The following is a 21443-nucleotide window of genomic DNA, read 5'->3' as shown; positions in this document are numbered from 1 at the left end:
TAATAATGAATCTGTTATCGGACCACCTCCCAAAGGTGTGCTTCAGAAGTCATCCTATAACCTGAACTCTAGAGCTACTCAACATTAAGGTATTGTCGAAGATTTATCTCAAGTGCCTGCGGTGATGTATGCTTTGGAAGTTCTCCATACTTGTCCAACTCATCGGAGATCATTATTGTCTGCTATAGGAAGCATTGATCCTGCTGATTCGAACTTGATTAATTTCGATCTTGAAAACCATGTTCCTTGTCTTCCTCATCATATTTCATTTTTAATTCAAGTCATTATAAAAGGAAATATGATCCATAGGTCTTTTCAAAGATTTTGCTTTAATGGGAACTTTTTCTCTCCCACCTTCGCATGTCGCCTCGATCAACATGATCTCTATATCCACTTATTCATGGATCATTCCTTCTCTGAATCAGGTTGATTCATTTAGTGAAACTATGTTGCTAAGTCCCTTAGAACAAGCTTATCATGAAATTGTCTCGACTTCAACAAATGCTTCAAAAAAGTCATGTTGTTCTTAGTATGCACTTAGATAACTATTCATGATCTCCTTGACTTGGTTCTTGGGATTCTCCGGATCCCTTGAGAAAGACATTCCCCACCGACGAGAGTATTGTTGAGGTTATGTCTCTTAACGAAACTCCTTGGAATGATGCCCATCATCGTTCCTCATTTCATCCAGGTCTAAGTGAGATTCCTTTGTGCCTTGAAGTTTTTGTTTCTCATAACCTGGCACACCCACTTCAAACACCTGTTCTGGTGCGTGAAGTTTTGTCTAAAGGTAATATGGGAAAAATTATTGCAACCATGCCAATCAACATTTCCATTAAATCTAGAATTGTTGAGAACATTTACATCGGGGTTTCTTGTTCTCTTGATGAGATCAGGGTTTACACTAACCCTTTCAAATAATTTCGCGATGTTTTCGCTTGTTCGTATGAGGAAATGCCTGGTATTGATCCAACTATTGTGGTGCATGAAATACCCACGTATCCTGATGAAAAGCCAGTTCGCTAACAACTCTATCCCGTGCATCCCATGAAGGCCATTGTTATTAAGGGAGAAGTTGAAAAACTTATAAAGGTTGGTTTTATTTACCCTATCCCATTGATAGATTGGGTCTCTAATATCGTACTTGTTACTAAAAAGCAAGGGATAATCTAAGTTTGTGTTGATTACTGTGACATCAACCACGTGTGCCCTAAATATAATTATCCTACTACCTTTATTGATCAAATCATTGATGAGTGCACTGGGAGTGAGATCTTCTCTTTTATGAATGGTTTTTCTAGTTACAACGAGATTAACATATTACCCGATGATAAACAAAAGATGAATTTCATTTGTCCATGGGGGGACTTTTGCTTATAAGAAGCTCCCTTTCGGTCTAAAAAACACTGGTGCTACCTTTCAGAGAGAAATGTCATATGCCTTTCATGATATTAAACACATTGTTCAAACTTATCTCGATGACTTACTAGATCATTTTGCTAAGTGTTGTGACCATCTAGACCACCTTCAAGCAATTTATCTACGTTTTTGTCACTATAATATTCACCTCAATCTACATAAATGTGTCTTCTGGGTAGAATCAGGTCGACTCTTGGGATTTTGTGTGTCCAAAGAAGGTATCTGAATAGATCCTTTGAAAGTAGAGGCTATTTTAAATTTACCCCTCCTTCGTCGCTGCACTAATTGCAGAGTTTGCAAGGAAAGGCTAATTTTCTTCGTTGCTTTGTCCCTAATTATGCTGAGCTTGCCAAGGGATTTACTCGCTTGCTCAAAAATGGGATCCCATTCATTTGGGATGAAATTTACCAAAATATTTTGATTCTCTAAATCAAACACTCATTAGTGCTTCTTTATTGCATCCCCCTAACTATCATCGCGATTATTTCCTATACTTGGCCGCAGATGACAGTACCATTGCTATGGTGTTGCTCTATGACGATGGCAATGAACATGTGGTTTATTATTTGAGTTGAAAGATTATTGACACTGAAACTTGATATGCTCATGTCAAGAAACTTGCCTTGGTAGCACTCCATGCTGTTCAACGATTTCTCCATTACATTCTTCTATGGAAGACCATAGTGATTTTTGACTGTAACCCCATGACTTATATTCTGAATCATCAATTGCTTGGAGGAAAATACTATAAATTGATTTTTATCTTGAAATAGTTTGATTTGGAGTTCACTACTACCAAATCAAAGAAATCGCTCATTTTTTTCTGAATTGATTTGTGGCCTTCCTTCCCCAAACACCTCCAATGATTTTACTGAGCAGATTCCTAATGAAACTTTGTTTCTCATCAACACTCTCCACCCGTAGTACAGAGATATCATTATTTATCTCCAAACCCAAAATTTCTGATATGATTTGTGTCGATTTGACTGACGCCACATCTGGCATCAGTCTCAACCTTATCAGATTATTGGTGATACGTTGTACCAAGTCAATGTTGATTCTATTCTTCATAGATGTCTAACACTTCAAGAGGATGAATGAGTCTTGAATGACTGCAACTCTGGGGCATGTGGTGGTCACATGTCAGGCTATGCCACTACTCAGAACAACCTTCACACCAATTATTTTTGGCCTTCTATCTTCAAAGATTATATTCTGGCCATTCAAAAATGTCATGAATGTCATATTTATAACTGCAAATAGTGCACCCCACTAGCACACTTACACCCAATCGTTACTGTTGGCCCAGTTCCTAAATGGGGCATAGATTTCATGACATGTAAACCTCGCTTGGCCAGGGGGCATGGCTATATCAATGTCGATGTCGTCTATTTTACTAAATGGGCCAAGGCGGTTCCCACACATAATGTTGACGGTATCACTTCTGCTCAGTTCCTCTTTAACCATGTCATAGTCCATTTCGGCATCCCTTAAGCCATTTTCACTGATCGTGGATCACATTTTCATCATTACATGATGCCAGAGATGAATACTTAGTTGGGTCTTGACCATGATAGCTCAACTCCTTACAACCAATAGGTCAATAACCAAGTTGAAGAAATTAACAAAGTCTTGATTACTATTCTTCAATGAACCACTGGGAAGCATAAAAAGTATTGGAATCTCATGCTATTCTTAGCTCTTTGGGCTTATTGGACTTTGGATAAGACAACCACTAGTTTTACTCCATTCCAGTTGGTTTATGGTTTAGAGGTGACACTCTCGATCGAGTGTGAAATTCCTTCGTTAAAATTAGCTATCGAGCTACTCCCCAATATCTCACATGAAGAGGAGAGTTACATTATCTCAGGAGGCTTGATGAGATCCATTGTATTGATGTGATGGTGATCAAAGCAAAGAAAAAATGAGTTAAAGCTCATTTTTATCAAACTGTTTCTCCACGCATTTTCGCTAAAGGTGTCATGGTCTTACTGTATGATCAAGCCAATGATAAGTTGGGAGCTGGGAAGTTTGAACTTATGTGGCATGGGCCAGATATCATTAAATGTATCTTGTAGAAAGCCTCCTATGAGCTGGTTGACTATGAAGGCAATAACTTATCACAACCACACAACGGGATTTATCTGAAAAAGTATTTTCCAAAATCGATCCAAAGACGAACTGCTTCAAGTTTCCCAACTTTCCTTTCGTTAGTTGCCTCTTCATGTTGACCAGTAGTTCCTCGCACCAGTTGAGCATTGTTGGAGTAAGGAAGTCCACCACATACTAGAATTGTGATTTTGAAATCTAGTGCAAAGGCTGTGCCCCAGTATACGGGCCGTGGTTTGTAGGATTTTCCTCAAGGGAAGAGTACCGATGGCTTCTATATTCACCTTCTTGCTCACAATTGTCTCTGCACCTCAGCAATGCCTTCTGATTAAGGCATTGGTGCTTTCACCTCCACCATGAGATCTGAAGAGTTGAATTCTTTCCCCTTTCCTGGATAATCCAGTAATGAAGTAGATATTAGCTACTTCCATCTCTAGTTCTTGGTCTCCAATGATGAAGATCTGCTGATCAACATCCCACACACTGATTAGATAGTGTAGCAGCTCATTTTGAGCTCTGAGTCCTAGGGTTTGGAAGAATTTTAATAATCCACAGTCCCTCAAAGTGTTGACACATTCAACATTTTTGGTAGCCTGGTGATCTTCTTCCTCATGGTGCCTTTCCTTCAATTCGATGACCATGTTGTCAATATCTTTTGCAAAACAACCATTTACATTGATTAAATGCCTTTTCACAAATAAAAAACTCAAAAAAATCGATCAGGATAGAGGACTTCTCTTCCCTTTTTTTCCCTACGACCAGTGCGTCTATTTTAATTATTTCCGCGTTGGTAGTGTGAGAACCTTTTGGGCTCAGGGGTGATCAATGTGGATCTGATGAGAAGACTCACACTGATCGCCCCTGATTTTAAGATTTGAAATCCTCCCTTTTGACTAGAAAAAATCCTAAGAAATGGTGTGAAAGTAGACTAAAAAGCAAGAGAAAAGGAAGAGCTCTTACCCGTAGCTGATGGTTCGTGAAATGGAACCTTGGATCTCCCACACTAATTGCCTGAAGAATCAAGGAAAATAGGGTAAAATGCAGTCTCCAATTTACTCCAAGTGAAATTGTAAAAGTGTTTTTAATTTTAGTATATTTATATGTTTTTAAATACATTTTTTCCAATATTTTATTATTTTCCTCAATATCAGTGATGTGTGGTTGTCTTTGTGAAGTTACAGGTTCTTTTTGGTGGTTACAATTATCATTTTTGACTGATTCAACGAGTTTTTATTTTATCTCTTTTTCAGACTTGTTAAAAATAAACGAAAAAGGAACCCCCTTGGAGTCATCTTTAAGCTCTTTTCTGACTCTCGAAATATGAAAATATCACCGAGTACTTGTCTTTTTGAACACGTCAAATGAAATGAATTGACTTCATCTCAGTATACATTTATACCTTTTTCATGCTGAGATTGACTATTTACGAAAAAGGTACACCTTGGTCGATATGGTCAAAAGGTTCTCTCAAATATTGTTTTCTACCCTTTTGGGTTTGCGAGACAAATTACGAAAAGGGACATGATGGAGTTTTATTTTTCGTCTCTTTTTCAAACTCTCTAAATATGAAAAATATATCGAGTTATTCTTCCGTCGGACTTGTAAAAAGTTAAATGGCAAAAGACTTGTCACCATGACAAGGCCAAGTTTATCCTTCCTAGGACTCATTAAACTTACTAGGATGGATTCATTCGAAGAATGAACTTATACGACAAGCATATGCTATCCCCTTCAAGCTTCTGATTAAAAATAATTGGGGCACTCTCTAGAAATAGTGGGGAAAATGAAAGAAACATCACTTGTATAGGCAAAATGTCGCTCTTGAACATGACACTCATATATTTCTCGTGTTGTGTTTGGATATCCTCACTCAATCACTTGCCTTTCCAGGTTTGGGTGATCCATTTTGCCTCTCATCTGACTATTCCATTTCTCCATCATGACCCATGGTCCTATGTTGAGTCAAATGCTACCACACTTCAGAATCGCATCACCAATGCTTCAAAGAATTCCTATCTGCAGTTTATTACCTATATATTGTCTCACCCTTTATTATAGTCTTGGATCATACTCTTTCATAACACTTTATTCCTTGCTTTGTGTCGATGATGAGGGAATCACTATGGCCCTCCTTCGATGGGTCACTTCTTGTCGACTTCAACTTATTATCTAGGAATATGACTTAGAAGCTCCCTTTAAGTACCTTAGAGATTGCATGCCTTAATGGCAACTTCTTCACATCCAACAACAAGTTTTCATCATTGGCCTTTGATGAGATGATTCCATGAGTGTTCGACTTTAGCTTCATTTTCACATTCACAGATTGTACTGTCGTACCTTGAGGACCATTCTCATTATTGGTGGTTTCTCTCATGCATATTAATGGTCCACATCATTGGCCGGTAATCAGGTGGTTTTATAGCATGTTCAAATTCGACACATTGATTCACATGTTACAATTTGTACTTTGATCGGATTGGGATGGAGTGAAAGACCCTGGGTTTTGTCTGATATAACTCAGGCTGCATGGAGTTATGTATTATTCATGATTGTACACATGTTTCTTCTATATGGATGGCTATTACCATATCGTGGGACTTTATATTTATGATGATGATGATTCTTCTATACTGGGTGGCTGCGTCCATACCTTGGTGTGGTGAAGGTAAATTCTCGATGCGGACAAAGAGAATTCCTCTAGCCCAAGAGAGTGGGTCTAGCCACAAACAAACAATATAGTGAAAACTTCCTTAGGCTAGAATCAAATAAGAGTGCTTACCTCTTAGAACGTTATTCCGCTTGGTGATGATCTTGCTTCCTTACTGTAGCTACCTTTCGTTTCCTTCCTTCGAATACCTGAAATAAGCAAACAAACAAAAAAAACAAACGTGATAGCATACAATTTGTATTCAACCTACTTAAAAGATTAAGGAATATTAAGGCATCAAATGTAAGTAAGATAACACTTCATGTAGGAAATCAATCAATAGTTGTATTCATATAAGTTCAGAAATATATTACAAGTGATGCGTTGACATTGTCGATTTTCTCCGACGTATCCAGGTTCCTACCCCTTCGCCAGTATCTCATGGATAGCCCCAACAATGGAAGTTTTAAGGTTTCTTCCATTTAGTTCCAAACCAAAACATACACACTATTCTCCCTCCACAAACATAAACTAGAAGGCTACAAGCTATGATATATTGTTGGTTATTCAAGTTTCAAAAACACTAGGACTATATTAGCTTCGAAAAGGAGGAGTTTATATAGCTTGGATAGAGGGGATATGGTTCCTCTTATCATGGGAGACGCCTTTTCTCTTGGGTTTTTTCCATATTAATAGGGGAAATGAGCCCAAACTGACTTCCTCGGCTCCATACAGCCTAACCATTTACCAGACTTCCATTATGAAGCTTCCAGACTTGAAAGCTTCGACTCCATATTTAAAAAACTTACCAAAAGAGGATTAGCACGACTGAGAAAAGGCTCAGTTGCGCCATACGGCGCTAATCCTAGTTTCAGTATCTGTAAATTGGTGCAAGGAGAGAACGGGTCATTACTGTCAATCTTGTAAACTGGGTAAAAGGAAGATTCTTAGGAAATGATGCAAAAGGGAATTGTTCTGCTCATGAAGAGGGACAAAACGGGAGTCTCTTCATGATGGGACAGTATGTACGGTTCGCTGTAGAGGTCCTCGAGGATCGTGGAATGGGGAGCATAGGGACAGTGTCAAAATTCTATGTAACATAAGCCCCCTAAAGCATGAAGGCTGAACTAGAGTGAGGGGCAAAATTATTTACAAGTAGATGCGGGTAATTAGAGTCCGTAGTTGGAAATCCTGCAAGCAAGCATAGATACATATACATTACTGAAAACTCTGACAAATGATACATGAATCGTGGTATGGATGCAGCCACCCAAAGAAAGATCATGTAAATGGATCCAAGCTATGGGTGCAACCATCCAATAAAGAGGATCATATCAAAACCAACGTATGGTCGCAGCCATCCAATAATGAGAAGGATCATATATAACAACCCATGGTATGGTTGCAACCATCCATCTGAAAGGGACATGTATATGAACATGATCATGTCACAACACCTTGCAACCTAGACTTTAGTAATCTGAGCCCAGAGTCTTGTGCTCCAACATGACCCCATAAAAGTACAAATTCTAACATTGTAATAGATGTGATGAAGTCGAACACACTAGAAAGTCACTTGATTACCGGTCAATGATGTGAACCGTTAACAAGCGCGAGAGAAACCACCAATAATGAAAATGGATCTTTAGGTACAAACAACACAATCCATGGAATCTGAATAAAGGAATGAAGTTGAACACTCGTGAAATCACCCGATCGAAAGCCAATGATGTGAAGTTGTCGTCGAGTGCCAAGAAATTTCCATTAGGGCATGCAAGCTATAAGGTACTGGAAGGGGGTCTCTCAGCCATATTCCTAGATAATGAGTTGAAGTCGATATGAAGTGACCATGTTGAAGGAGGGTCATGATGTATCCCACATCATTGACATAAGACAAAGGGATGCAATGATTTTGAATGATACATAGATTCAGAAATGAGTGTAACTGCAAAAGGACAACTCTTGAACATATCGGCGACACAACCCCAAAGTTTGGTAGCTTTTGGATCCATAGGATCGATGGTCATGATGACGTTGCAGAGATCAAATGGAAGGAAATAATAATGGCCCAGCCTAGGAAAGTCAACAATGAAGTGAGGATATCCCAACTCGACACAAAATAGATAGTGTCATGTTCAAGAGTGAGCTGCTGAAACTACTGATATAATTTCCCATTTTCCCCCACCATCTTTGGCAGGTACTCAAATTATTTTTTATCGCAAGCTTGAAGGGGATAGCATGTGCTTGCACTATAAGTACATCCTTTGGATGAATCCAACCTAGTAAGACTAATGAGCCCGAGGAAGGAGAAGTTCATATTCATCATGGTGAGGAATCCAATGTCGTTTCATGTTTTAACGAGCCTGAGAAATGTGTAACTCGGTATCTTTTTCATGTTTAGAGAGTTTGAAAAAGACACACAAAAGAAAACTCCACATGGTCCCTTTTCATACATTTGTGTATCTCGAGCCCGAAAAGGTAGAAAACGATCCTTGAGAGAACCGCTTGATCATTTCAGTCAAGGAGTACCTTTTTCGTAAATAGTTTATCCCGGCCCGAAAAAAGGGGTAAATGTATACTAGGTAAATGACATTTCGTAGCATTTAACGAGTTCAAAATGACAAGATCTTGGCAATATTTTCGTGTTTAAAGAGTCGGAAAAGAGCTTGAAAGCGGACCACCCGTTTTATTCTCTTTAATGAGTAAAAAAGGGAAAATACTCGGCGAACTTTTCATTTGAGTATTACGAGTTGAGAAAAGAGATTAAACATGACTCCAGTACCATCATCAATAATCTGTCACTTGTCGATGCATAAGGGGTAAAGTATTATCCAATTTCTGAGGTAAAATAGTTGAAAAATACTTTTAAAAACCTAAAATGTCATGAAAAATGAATAAAAAGAGGAAAAAGTAAATAATTTTTACCATTTTACCTTTTTACCTTGTATGGATAAATTTTAACCCATATGTGCCCTAGATTTTTAGGAGCAGATTGCGGCAGATCCAGGAGGCCATTCGACAATTGTCAATTGCAGGTATGATCTGAGACCCTTAGCTTTATTTTAATGCTTGTTTTTCCTATTTTTAACCATTTTTTGGATTTATGGAGGAGATCTTAGCAAAAAAAATTCACCCTTGGTCGATGCAATTTTTCGGGCACGGAATCATGCTGATTGAGGGTTATTAATTTGATCAAGTGTGCTTTCAGCACTACTGTTTTGAAAACAGCCACGTCAGCATAGTGAACATAAAAATTTGATTTTTTGCCCAATTTCTCAACTTGGAATCCAAATTTCTTTAGCCAGGGATGATTATTGACTATGGTTTTTGCAAGGAAAACATAGTGAAAAATGGTTGATTAGAGAGAACATGAACATGAGGAAATTGATTCATAGGCATTGGCAGACCAAAACTGTTTAAGTGCCCTGACGAACTGTGGGCTCCTCAAATTCTTCCTCACACCAAGTCTTCGGGATCAACCCAACTTGCTGCAATATTTGATCATTCTTTGGGATGTCAATTGGGAAGTTTTTATGATCCGAGACCAAGAACTGGAATTGGAAACTTCTGACATCTATTTCATCATAGGACTGTCTCGAAGAGGGGAACCAGTCAATCTGTATGAGGCCAGGTATATTGGAACAAGTGTGAACATGTTGGTCATAGAACACTACCCAAAAGCACTGAAATCAAAGAGCGGTAAGATAGAGATCATGACTATTCGGGACCTTGTGCTAAAAGTGCTGCTTTTGACCATAAACAGAGTGGTTGGGGCTTAGGCACTGCATGAGGCCAACAAGTCCAAATTTCAGTATTCCATAAACTATACGGTGTCGACTATCTTCAATTGGGTAGAAGCCATGAAGGTAAACATGAAGCGCCCATTATCCAAAGCCAAGGCAAGAAACCTGAAGCAGTTTGGATATGGTTCCGTTCTAGTGACCTTCTTTTTGGAGTGGATTCCACTATTTCACTACCAGCTTGCTGAGGTGAATCTTCCATTTCCACAAGACCCATGGATGGTCCGTTGCAGTGAACTGATGCCTAGAATCATCGGGGCCAGCATATGTCGTACGAGCCTGCTTTCTTTTCGTGGTTGAGGCGTCACTTGATCATAGTAGAGGATTGGCCCTCTAGTGGTACCAACTTCTGCGGTAATCCATATATGCCACTCCCAGAGGGACAAGATTATGATGATGGAGGTAAGCAAAAGCAATTTTAATTTTTGACTTTTTATTGTTTTCAAAATATATGCATTCATGGAATTTCAATTTTGTAAATGCAGATGTGGGACCAGAGCAACCTGCGAGGATGTCCTCGATTTCCAGGCATGTTTCTCCACAGTTTGATATAGCTCCTTCTCAGGAAGGAGTCGATAACGAGGAGGAAATCACACGAAACCTTGAGGGATTGACTAGAGGTATCCCAAAGTATTCCCGGGTGGGTGACATCCCCCGCTAGTATCAGTGGCACACAGTGGGGGTATCAGACTAGATCCACTGACTACTGACTCGGGTAGTACGAGAAGTAACATGCTATCATGAGCACTATGCCGAGTAGTCTATAGATTTAGCATTTTACAATTTTGAGGCCTGTGAGCCACGAATGTACTTGAACACATATATTATTTATTTGGGTTTTGATGTATGAAACTCAAACATTATTGGCACATATATATGCTATATTTTCTGCTTACTATGGTACAATTTTTTTTTTCCACATATTTCGTAAATGTCTATCCAACACATAATTAGCTAATGCATCTTGTAATGTATTCATATGCCTAGGAATATGATGATATGTAATGTAATCAAAATTTCTCTCCAACAGAGAAAAATGCAAATACATACTCAATATTTGAGGGTTTTTGATGGAATATTTCCTGTTGAGTTGAGGAACAACAAGTTGTGAATCAAGGTTGACAACCAATTCCTGAATGTCAAGAGCAATGGATTCTGACAACAATTTGATAACTGTGCTATACTCAACAATGTTATTAGTTGTTCGACCTAAAAAAATACCTTAAAGATCAATCAACTCACCATGGGGGTCATAAATGGCCCATGCCACAGAGGATAGATTTTAGGTACTATGACAAGCACCATCAGCGAAACCGATATGAGGATTCATAGACATCTACAAAGAAGGTGAAGACATAGTAAGCAGGAAAGTTGCTTGAAAAACAACACAGAAAACCACACTACACAAGAATGAAATAACACACTATTTTACAAAAGTAGCCATGCAAGATGACTCAGGCATAGTACTTCGGGACAGAGTCCATTGCCAGACTCAGGTAATCAATCAATAAAGAGGAAAACTAGAGTTTTACCATTGACATGATGAGTAAGCATCAACTCTACCAAATAATAGAGTAGAACTCATATAAGGCTATGCCCCCATGCCCCCTGGGTGAGGGAGGGTGATGCATCATAAGATGACGACCCCATTGCAATAATAGGAAATCGGTAAGAAATTAGGTAGGGAGAAAAAACCTGAACTTATGAGGAGGTAACAGTGCCTCCAGTTAAAAGATCATGACAATATTAGGATAAACTGACATGTCAATAGCAAGCAAAGAAGAGAACTTCTCAAGATAACTAGACATGACTGTTGGGCCAGGCAAGAATGAGGAATGACGATGAGTGTCATTCCAGGGTACTTCCTCCAGAGACATTACTTCCATGATACTCTCGTCAGAAAGAAAAGTCTCGGCTAAGGGATTAGGAGTTACCAAAGAACCAAGCCATGGGGATTGAGAATACATGTCGAGAGAGACACTTGAAACAGAATTATCAGAGGATACCGAAGGTGAAGCCAAAACAATATCCACATAATTAATTTCGGTAGGGCTTAATGACATAACCTCACCCCATATATCAACAAGAACCAGTGCGGGAATGACCCAAGGATCAGACTTGACCTAGATCATGTTGACAGAGGTAACATGCGGAGGTGGGAGTAGTAAAATACCCATCAAGTTGGGATCTTTAAAAAGTCCTGCCCCCACACTCTCATAAGAAGCATCGATGTGATTTACATAAGGAACATTTTCATCTGAGGAGGAAGAGGCAAAGAAGGACAACGGATCAATCGTGATTATCTTCCCTTGATGGGGAAAACAAATCACGTGGAAAAGGGAGGAGGCTACAACATGCATGGCATGGGTCCAACTCCATCTGAGTAGAATATTATAGTTCAGATTAGCATCAACAATCTCTACTTTGACGTGTACTATCTTACCCTCCAAAGTAATGGAAAGGTTATCGAGAACACCATATGGTTGAGAATCATGCCCATCAAAGGCTTCGAGAGTGTTAGGTGATTGGTTCAATGCAGGAGAACCAATTTCCTTCCAACAAGCGACAAACATGATGCAGGTAGAAGCAGCTTCATCAATAATGGTCCTATGAATTGTTTTTTCATTTATGATGATCTAAATGAGAAAGGAAATCTGATCAGGTAAATGTGGAATGTGGTTTTCCAGATCAAAAAAAATGAGATTAGAGTTAGTTGGATCAATACCTCCAATAGTCGACAATAGTGATTGCCGCTGAGAAGGATAGCTTTGAAGGACCTCAAGAGTAGACATAGCAGATGGTGCTTGAGCCAAATCCTCAACAATGTTATAATGCTAAGTGGCTAGATCATTTGGATTGTACAAGGACTTTAATAGCACACCTCGAGAAGGTGGTCCAATGGTAGAATTAGGATTAGGTCGCGCTATATGAAGAGGAACGAAACTCGACGGGATAGAAGAGGAAGGAGAACCTTCTTTCTCTTTCCTTGTTGTCGAGGTAGGTCTTTGATAATCTTTTGATCTGGTAGCCACATTGATAGGCGTATTCATCATGAACACTTAGGAACCTGAGGAAGCAGATGATTGGGTTTGGTCTACCATTTGGGTCTACTAGGATGGAAAGGGCTCTTTTAGGACATCTGGGGTAACTTTGAGCAAACGACTAACTTTGGATCATCTGGGACAATTCTTAGTGTAGTGATCTTTCTCACAGATGAGCCATGGATACTTAGGCTTCCATTGAGAAGTATCACCAGCAAATGACTTAGGAGGGCCCTATTTCGGGGCATCAACTTTACCCTTTCCTTTGCCTCTCTTCTTACCTTTAGAGGATTTTTCCGCTGCGGTAGACTGGATAGCGTGGACCTCTGCGGTTTTACCAGGACCAGGTAAATTGCAAGTGGAATCATTGGAAGCAGTATTGGAGACCGACTTCTACTTGGAATAAGATTTTGCGGGGGTCTGGGACACTGAACCAATTACTCCATCAACAGGAGGTGTAGCCAAAGACTTGGATGTTTCCGGATTGGATGATGGTCTAGGCGCATCAGGTAACATATCATATAACATGCCAAATTTAAAATATATGAGGTCTAGATATTGGGCACACATGATGGCTTGTTCCTTAGTGATGCATCCACCCATAGCAATGTCCTCAACAATTTGTCTGACGAATTATTTGGTGAACCATTCGGTCCACAACTGAACAACAATCTCAAACTTGATCAGGTGACACTAATGTCTCCATTCATGGATGTGATCAGAGATGTGGGCCGCAGTGTCTTTCTTGAGTGATGTTAGCAGATGGGTGCCAGTTTCATAGCAAACCAGTAGTTTGAAATGTGTGAGAAAGGCGATGGCAAGAGTGTTAAAGTCATTTTAGGTACTTCAAGGGAGTTCAATGTACCACTTGGCTGCAACACCTGTGAGAGTTTGTTGGAAAAGCTGGAGATGAATGGAATCATCAATGTATGAATTTGAGGAGCACCAGAGGTGATATGTCATCAGGTGGGCTTGTGGATCCTCTTTATCTTTTCCTTCAAACTTCAAAAAATTTCTCAGAATCTTGGACGAAACTGGAGGCCAGTATGGTGAATGAAGAATAGGATCATTCGTGAGTCTAGACACATCTAGAAATTCCAATGTGGCCAAGAACAACAATTATTGAAAGGAATTTGAGGCCTATAAGCGGGCCCAGACTATGGAACCCATCCTTGTTGGTAAGGATTTTTTCCCCATAGAGGAGGGTTTTGTCCATATGGCATTTTATTTTGCCCCCACTATAGGTTACCTTGCTCGTAGGGAGGATTCTAGCCTTGATAGCCTTGAAAGTGTCCAACCAGAGGCTGCTGATAAGAAACATACGGGTTAAAAGGTTGTTGAGCCTATTGACATTGGACATATGGATTTTTCACCTGATGCCCCTGGGCATAAGGGTTTTGAACCTGTTTCCCTTGAACAAAAGGGTTTTGAAATTGCTGCCCATGGACATAAGGATTTTGGACCTATTGCCCTTGGACATAAGGATTTTTGGCGTGCTACTGCAGGACTTGACCCTAGCCTTACCCTTGCAAAGGTTGACCCTGTTGATATGAGTATAAGTGTTGCTGCTACCAAGTTTGACCTTATTGCTACAAGGGCTGACCTTGCCACTGTAAAGGTTGTCCCTACAGCTACAGAGGTTGACCTTGTGAGGACATAGGCTAGTAGGATTGTTGAACATGTTGCATCTATGGCTACAAGGTTTGATGCGACTTTTGCAAGGGTTGCCCTTGCGTTGTTGTAGTTGTCCTTACTGCTGCAATATCTGCCCTTGCTATTGTACAGATGGACCTTACTGCTGCAAAGGTTGTTGTTGTTGTTGCAAAAGATATTCTTTCTATTGCAAGGGTACTTGAATAGTTCCCAGAGTGACACCTTGAAAGTTCCAGAACTAGATCTGGCCATATCCACCAGGCACGGCGAATGGACCAGGCTGAGCATAAGGTCCAACTTGAGGGACGTAAGGTGGATTTACCATCGCTTGTGAACCATATGGAACATAAGGAAGTTGGTATTGAACCTGAGCTGCATAGGGCTGCTGGTACTAGACATTACTCAACCCAGACGACCCAATAGGGTTCGACTGCTGGTAATGGATATTGCTCGATCTGGCAGGAACAACAAGGTTTGGAATGGCAATAGAAGAGGGCTGGTTCATCTCAACCATGTGAGTTTTTGAGACACTCACATTGGTTGTGCCAGGCATCATAGAAACATTCACATTTTTATTCCCAGGCGGTGGTACAACCTGTCTACTTACTGGAGGGGTCAAAGAACTGTCAGAGACATGACTTGAAACCATTGGATGGGTAACTTGAACCGATGAAACAAACAGATTCAGAATGGTGGGTTGCATTGAAACTGAAGTAACTACAGAATGCACAATCATATGAGAGGTTGGATTCTGAACAAATGGACCTGAAGTAGGCATAGCACTAAACGACCAGATAGGGTTGTGATATAATGATGAGGCACTAGGCGTACCTAAAACCAACCGAGTTAAAGACAGGTAATCACATGGTAAATTAGTGTAAACACTAGTCGGAATGCTTCCCATGTAAGGGAAAATTTCAGTAGGGAAAGAATATTCCTACCCATCAATAGTGTGTGGAGTGTGTGTAGTAGAAACCTCTGAGTGACCCAGAGAGGAGACTGGGATCTCGCCTTCTGATTCCATGGTTGGAAACAAATGACGATGAAAAACTGCAAATGTTCGAGGGGATAATTCCAAAGGAATACCCAGTTGATTGTATGAACTGTACAGATGGTATGGTGATATCACAACATGGTCAAACAAAGGATTCATAGGACAAAAAACCATTCCTAGCTGACCTTTAGAGGTTAGCGAACTCTCGGGAGTCTAGATAGGATTATCTTGAGATTTCAGACCAGATTCAGAAAGTGACTTAGTATCTGATGAAGGAGGTGGACAAGACGACAAAGGTGGACAAGACAACAAAGGTTGAATACTTAGAACAATTCCAAGTTCAACACCTTGATCCTCGAGTGACTGCGGGAGTTCACGAAAAGGCTCCTCAGATGATATTTCAGACAGAGGAGAGGAAGAGGCACTGGGTGAACCTAATGGTTCAGCCACAATGACTTTGTCTCAATTAACAAGAAGAGAGAGATTAATTTTAGGGATTTTAAAGTGGATTTAAAGGTATACTCACGATGTGGTCTAGAAAAATACTAACAGGAATGTTATGTGATCGTGGGCCGCAATTTTTTAAGACAATGAAACAAACTGGTGCCTTTTTATGTTTTAAGAGTCGAGAAAAAGACAAAGATGACTCTATCACTTTCGGTTTGAAACGAGCTTGAAAGGACAAGTTCTCGGTGATCTTTTATATTTATGGAGTCAAAAATATCAAAATGACTGGTCAGGATAATCTACAAAAAAAGGATTACCAGGTAACCGTGAACTACAGAATACCTCCCGGTGAACCAAGAAGTATGGGCAGGCAATCTCGTCCAATGCTGTGTTCGATGTATCATGTTTACAAGGTGATAGAATCAACTTCCAATGGAGAAAGGATTGCAACCTAGTGGGGTCTCCCTTTATATACACAACAGTATGGGGAGTACAAGTCCGTATTAGTGTTGTCTAGTGCCGAAGCGAATGACAACTGCTAGGTTTAAAGATGCCAGAACACGTCTCTAGAGTAGACCTTCTAAATGTGATCGTTAGGTTTCAAATGTGCCTTAGGTTAATTGAATACATTTTAAAGTTTATCTTGAAATTATGTGTCAGTTTTCAGGTTTTATCGATTTGACTCGAAAAAACTCCTATGCAGCTATATGAGACAGAACCCTTTCAATTCGATTAATGTTTACACTAATGAGAGTAGCAAACACAATCAATGCAACAAACAAGCAACTAAAAGTAAGATGACCTTTTCACTACTTCGCTTTTCGAAAATAAAATAATGAAAAATTCTTTCCAATTCCTATCTTTTCTATCAAATGCACTTCAGGTAGTCTTTTCAATAGTAAAGAGAATTCTTTTCTTTTAGAATGCAAATGATGATGCGATTCTAGTCTTCAATGATGATAGCTCGTGTAACATATTGATTCAACAAACTAGAATTATGTGTTTTTCAATGGAATGAAAAACAAATTGTTCATACACTTCAATGATTTTTTTTCAAAACAATCAACCTCAACCAAATGAAAAGCATAAAAGATAATTCCTTCTAAACAAACAAAACTTTTCAAACCTGTTTAATTGAAATCGAAGCAATAAAAGGAATAAAAACGAAAATCAAGGAGCAGCTAACCAACAACTTGACTTGCTGAGTGCACAAACAACTAAATGGATGTTGACATAGATACCCTAGGGCCACAAACCATCCAAAGACTAAAAAAATCAAGTACAAAGAAGGAAAACCAAACAAGCACACAAACCAAGATAATCAAGCTTTCCAGTCAGGGAGAACACGGGAAAAACAAACTAAGAGGAAAAAATTAAGAGGAAAAGACACACTGGTTATGATCTAGGGGAAACCCTAATCTTCACCTATAGGAATTGGTGTGGCTGCCTAACTAACAACAAGTGCCACAAGGGTGTACGATGCGACTGTTTTAGAGCAACTCGCGCTGATCGGTGTGACTGTCAGAAAATTAAATGCGTTGACTGAGGATTTCAAGAAAAAAAATTCAAAGTCCAAAACCAGACCTGCCACTGTAAATTTCAAACTCAAAGCAGTAAACTAGGCAAAGAAGAGAGAAGAAAATGGAAAAGGTGACACTACAAAAGTTCACACGAAACCATGAAATGAAAAGCAATAAAATGGGAGGATTGGCTCCCCAGGGGAGTCACCAATTTGTGGTGAAGGTAAATTATCGATGCACACAAAGAAAATTCCTCTAGCCCGAGAGAGCGGGTCTAGACACAAACAAACAATCTAGTGAAAGCTTTCTTAGACTAGAATCAAATAAGAGGTCTTACCTCATAGAACGCTATTCCTCTTGGTGATGATCCTACTTCCTTACTCCAGCTACCTTTCGTTTTCTTCCTTCGAATACCTGAAACAAGAAAACAAATAACAACAACAAGTGTGATAGCATACAAATTTTATTCAACCTACTTAAAAGGTCAAGGAATCTTAAGACATCAAACGTAAGATAACACTTCATGTAGGAAATCAATGAATAGTAATATTCATATAAGTTTATAAAAAGATTACAATCGATGCCTTGACGTTGCCAGTCTCCTCCAATGTATTCGGGTTCCCACACCTCCACTAGCATCTCATAGATAGCCCCAACAATGGAATTTTAAAGGCTTCTTCCCTTTAGTTCCAAACCAAACCAACCACACTATTCTCCCTCCATAAACATAAACTAGAAAGCTACAAGCTATGATATCTTGCTGGTTATTCAAGCTCCAAAGAGACTAAGACTAGATTAGCTTGGAAAAGGAGGAGTTTATATAGCTGGGATGGAGGGGAGATGGTTCCTCTTATCACGGGTGAGGCCTTATCTATTGGGTTTGTTCCATATTAATAGGGGAAAGGATCCCAAACTGACTTCCTCGGCTCCATGTAGCCCAACCATTTACCAAACTTCCGTTACGAAGCTTCTAGACCTAGAAGCTTTGACTCCATATTTAAAAAATTACAAAAAGAGGATTGACACGACTGAGAAAAGGCTCAGTTGTGCTGTACGATGCTAGTCCTCGTTTCAATCTCTACAAATCGGCGCGAGGAGGGAATGGGTCATTAGTTTTGGTCTTGTAAACTGGGGTAAAAGGAAGATTCTTGAGAAATGATGGAAAAGGGAATTGTTCTGCTAATGAAGAGGGACAAAATTGGAGTCTCTTCATCATGGGACAATATGTAGGGTTCACTATAGAGGTCCTCCAATATCGTGGAACGGGAAGCATAGGGATAGTAACAAAATGTTGTGTAACACTTGGATCTTAGACTTATAGACGATCCTTTTCATCCAGAGTGTTGTGCCCATGCCATGGATCTTTTCACATAGTCCTTTCTATCCAGATGGATGCATCCATACCATGGATTCATGTTTTGATATCAAATATGTATATGTATATGTGTCCTCGATTTGCAGGTCTCCTAACAGTTTTTGTTCTAGTCCTTGCAAAAGCTCTTAAAGCATCTCATCCATCACTCCCTTTTCTACCTTCATGCTTTAGGGGTAATCTATTCCACAGTTTTTTGTCACACCTCCCACACTTCCTTGTGTCATACCCCGAAGTGCCCAAAACTTAGAAATCATGCAGTGTAATCCATCTTGATATGTAGTTGAGATCTTCCCTGAAACACTGATGGAAACATGCCTTGAGCCTTCTTTGAAGAAGTAAGCTCTAAAACCATAATTTTAGGACCAACGTGATCCTTACACTGGTAACAAGTGTTGATGGCAGGTTGCACCATACTAGCCTTGTTGTGCCACCACACTTTTTACTCGGATACTCGAGCTGATCCCTAAAATGCAAGTTTTCCCAAAGAAGACCAGAAGCTTTGTGATCTACAGGCTTCCAGAACAGTGATCTAGAGGTTGTTCGGTGTGGATGTGGTCAAATTATCCCAACATTTCCCTTTGATCTTATTCCTATGAGCTACCTCCTTGAGATGAGGGTCTTCCCCTATCTTTGGAGAGATCTTAACTCCCTCTCCTTACCTATATATTCATCCTCTCCCATTCCCAAATGGTTGGTCTCTAATTATTTCCACCCTTATTCCTAAGATAGTGCCTATATGCTACTCATTTGGCTTGGAGAAGGAGTGCTTGGAGAGATTGAGCTTGGACTTGGACATTGACTCAAGGAGATCTTATTGACATCAAGGCTTGGTTGTATGCTTCCTCTTTTATTTCATTAAATTATACACTTGTTGGTTCACTTTCCATAAATCTTTGTGTTAATGCATCATTTATCTTAATTCTCCTTGATTTGTTAAGTGGATTACTTTCGATTATGCTTGTTGTACTTGTATGATTTTTTGTGTCTTTGATCTCTTGTGTAGGTATTCAAACATTGTGAGTAGTAGAACTGAGCCTGAGGAGTGAGCAATTGAAGATCTTCAACAAAGGAGTGTGTTATAGCATCAGAATGAGGTAGGTCATCTTCCTCTTCACTCATTTTGATTGTAATTTAAGAAAGCGTTTTGTATATTGTCACGTAGGTTGCTAGTCCCACTCATTGGGCTAGAGGAATCATCTCTGCGCACAGAGAGGATTTACCTAAACAACAATGGATACCAAATGGCTTCCATGATCACATGTTATTCTACGATGGTCCACATATCTAGGCCCATGTCGCATATTGAGCCTCACCATACTAATAAATTCCATAAGCCAAAAGAATTATTTCTCCCAAAGCTCTAACATCTTATATCACCAGTATGCCTCATTACCAATATAGGTGGTGGAGTGAAAAACTCTTGATACCCCAGTAACAAATTAACCCTCTAATTTGTTGTTATGCCGATATGGAACCAACCCTATGATACTCTAGTATGAAGAGTTTTTTCCATCTCACGGATCAATACATCAATACAATTTATATGGCATTGACCTCTTGATCTGTTTTTAGCCCTAAAGGATAATATAGGCAATAGGGGAATAAAGCCATTGATATCTAGCATGGCTAATATAGAATTCTACCAATGTAGAATATCAAGGCTCAGTGAAAAAATTTATAATGATAAAACCTCTGCAAAATATTGATGGGTTAATGAGCTAATAGGCAAGTGGCCCACCCAATTTTCCAACTTGTAACTCTACCAACCAAGCACAACCTACCATGTAGCACCAAATACCATGTTTGACACATGGACACTTGACACATGGCATATACTAATGTGTTCATTTCCATGTGGAAATCCTCAGGTGTGCCACATGTCACTCACTTTTGCACAACCGATATTCTCAAAAAGGCCACATTTGGGTGACACATGTTACCGACATGGCATGCCACATCACTAGGAATTATTTCATTGTGACATCAACTGTTCATATCTATAATACTTTGAAATCTGATATATCGATTTAATGACCCCTGGTAGAAAAAATTAGGGAAGTCAGTTGATGGTCCATCACTTGGGCTTCAATATATTGGATATTTACCCACCATGTAGATTATGAAACCTATAGAAGCTTGATATCCCAATAAACCCCTTCTGATGGATGGATCCTTGTTATAGACATTTTTGGGCACTACAACCCTAAGCATGAAATGTCCATAAAACAAGAGCTCCTAAGTCCCTAAAAGTGTTGTTCTAACCCGTAAAGGAACAAGGTCAACAGATTACAGCTTCTCCCAAAAGTTCTCCATGAAAAACTACTCAGAATTGGTCAAAACAGGATCATTTCAGCTGCTCCACTGGCCAAGTGCATTGCATCTCAACTAAATACACTGCGTGGGTGTGTTGCATTTCAAAAATCCCTTCTATGGGGTGC

Source organism: Pinus tabuliformis, chromosome 1_2 (assembly GCF_031772625.1).
Source record: "Pinus tabuliformis cultivar Carrire ecotype Pingquan chromosome 1_2, CPIR1, whole genome shotgun sequence".
Taxonomy (NCBI): Eukaryota; Viridiplantae; Streptophyta; class Pinopsida; order Pinales; family Pinaceae; genus Pinus; species Pinus tabuliformis.
This window is presented reverse-complemented; position numbering follows the sequence as displayed.